General features: G+C 59.2%; 1 pseudogene; it reads right to left on the bottom strand.

Moving 5' to 3' along the window:
* LOC126439617 (large subunit ribosomal RNA) overlaps positions 1–2,500 on the bottom strand; it is a 7,749-nt pseudogene that overhangs the window by 4,374 nt on the left and 875 nt on the right.

Genomic DNA, 2,500 nt, shown 5'->3' with positions numbered 1-2,500 from the left:
CGCAGGAGCTCTTCCTGGGACCACCTGGCCTTCTTCCTCTCGGTCTTGATCTCAGCATTAGCAGCAGTCGGATGGGCGCGACGCCGATGGACACCAAGTCCGGTCTTGGTGGAGAAGGACCGCATACAGTCAGGGCAGATGGCGGGGAGCAGCGCTCGACCCGCACCGGTTGGCTGGTTGGCTGGCTCATCAGCTGGCACAGGCGCTCCAGCGGGAGGCCTGGTACCACGTTCGCTTCTATTAGTTGCACCAGCTGTAACAAAGGCAGGGGGGGAGGTAACCCCCAAGCCCGAAAAGCACCCTGCTCTGTCGGTCGGGATACTGGAAAGGTACACCTACGTGAAACCTTTCACAGCACCCTCACGACTCCCGCCACTTGAAGGCCAGAGCTAGGATTTCCCACCGAGAGGCTAATTGAACCATCATCCACCCGACATCACAAGGATGCTGAGGGGTGAATCGAGAGGGTCCATATATTACGCATCAGGTGGGCTTTGGGAGTCATAGTTACTCCCGCCGTTTACCCGCGCTTGCTTGAATTTCTTCACGTTGACATTCAGAGCACTGGGCAGAAATCACATTGCGTCAACACCCGCTAGGGCCATCGCAATGCTTTGTTTTAATTAGACAGTCGGATTCCCCCAGTCCGTGCCAGTTCTGAGTTGATCGTTGAATGGCGGCCGAAGAGAATCCGCGCACCCGCGCGCCCCCGGAGGAGCACGCTAAGGCGGACGCGGCCTCGCAGCAAGGAAGATCCGTGGGAGGCCAAGGCACGGGACCGAGCTCGGATCCTGCACGCAGGTTGAAGCACCGGGGCGCGAACGCCGCGCAGGCGCGCGCATCCTGCACCGCCGGCCAGCACGAGGCCGACCAACGGCGAGAGCAGACCACGCCCGCGCTAAACGCCCGCACTTACCGGCACCCCTACGGCACTCACCTCGCCCAGGCCCGGCACGTTAGCGCTGACCCACTTCCCGACCAAGCCCGACACGCCCCGATCCTCAGAGCCAATCCTTATCCCGAAGTTACGGATCCAATTTGCCGACTTCCCTTACCTACATTATTCTATCGACTAGAGGCTCTTCACCTTGGAGACCTGCTGCGGATATGGGTACGAACCGGCGCGACACCTCCACGTGGCCCTCTCCCGGATTTTCAAGGTCCGAGGGGAAGATCGGGACACCGCCGCAACTGCGGTGCTCTTCGCGTTCCAAACCCTATCTCCCTGCTAGAGGATTCCAGGGAACTCGAACGCTCATGCAGAAAAGAAAACTCTTCCCCGATCTCCCGACGGCGTCTCCGGGTCCTTTTGGGTTACCCCGACGAGCATCTCTAAAAGAGGGGCCCGACTTGTATCGGTTCCGCTGCCGGGTTCCGGAATAGGAACCGGATTCCCTTTCGCCCAACGGGGGCCAGCACAAAGTGCATCATGCTATGACGGCCCCCATCAACATCGGATTTCTCCTAGGGCTTAGGATCGACTGACTCGTGTGCAACGGCTGTTCACACGAAACCCTTCTCCGCGTCAGCCCTCCAGGGCCTCGCTGGAGTATTTGCTACTACCACCAAGATCTGCACCGACGGCGGCTCCAGGCAGGCTCACGCCCAGACCCTTCTGCGCCCACCGCCGCGACCCTCCTACTCGTCAGGGCTTCGCGGCCGGCCGCAAGGACCGGCCATGACTGCCAGACTGACGGCCGAGTATAGGCACGACGCTTCAGCGCCATCCATTTTCAGGGCTAGTTGCTTCGGCAGGTGAGTTGTTACACACTCCTTAGCGGATTCCGACTTCCATGGCCACCGTCCTGCTGTCTTAAGCAACCAACGCCTTTCATGGTTTCCCATGAGCGTCGATTCGGGCGCCTTAACTCGGCGTTTGGTTCATCCCACAGCGCCAGTTCTGCTTACCAAAAGTGGCCCACTTGGCACTCCGATCCGAGTCGTTTGCTCGCGGCTTCAGCATATCAAGCAAGCCGGAGATCTCACCCATTTAAAGTTTGAGAATAGGTTGAGGTCGTTTCGGCCCCAAGGCCTCTAATCATTCGCTTTACCGGATGAGACTCGTACGAGCACCAGCTATCCTGAGGGAAACTTCGGAGGGAACCAGCTACTAGATGGTTCGATTAGTCTTTCGCCCCTATACCCAGCTCCGACGATCGATTTGCACGTCAGAATCGCTACGGACCTCCATCAGGGTTTCCCCTGACTTCGTCCTGGCCAGGCATAGTTCACCATCTTTCGGGTCCCAACGTGTACGCTCTAGGTGCGCCTCACCTCGCAATGAGGACGAGACGCCCCGGGAGTGCGGAGGCCGCCGCCCCGTGAAGGGCGGGGAAGCCCCATCCTCCCTCGGCCCGCGCAAGGCGAGACCTTCACTTTCATTACGCCTTTAGGTTTCGTACAGCCCAATGACTCGCGCACATGTTAGACTCCTTGGTCCGTGTTTCAAGACGGGTCGTGAAATTGTCCAAAGCTGAAGCGCCGCTGACGGGAGCGATTA

This window comes from Schistocerca serialis, unplaced genomic scaffold (genome assembly GCF_023864345.2).
Source record: "Schistocerca serialis cubense isolate TAMUIC-IGC-003099 unplaced genomic scaffold, iqSchSeri2.2 HiC_scaffold_133, whole genome shotgun sequence".
In the NCBI taxonomy this organism is placed as follows: Eukaryota; Metazoa; Arthropoda; class Insecta; order Orthoptera; family Acrididae; genus Schistocerca; species Schistocerca serialis.
Note: the sequence above shows the minus strand (reverse complement) of the source record. Positions and strands in the feature narration are given on the sequence as shown.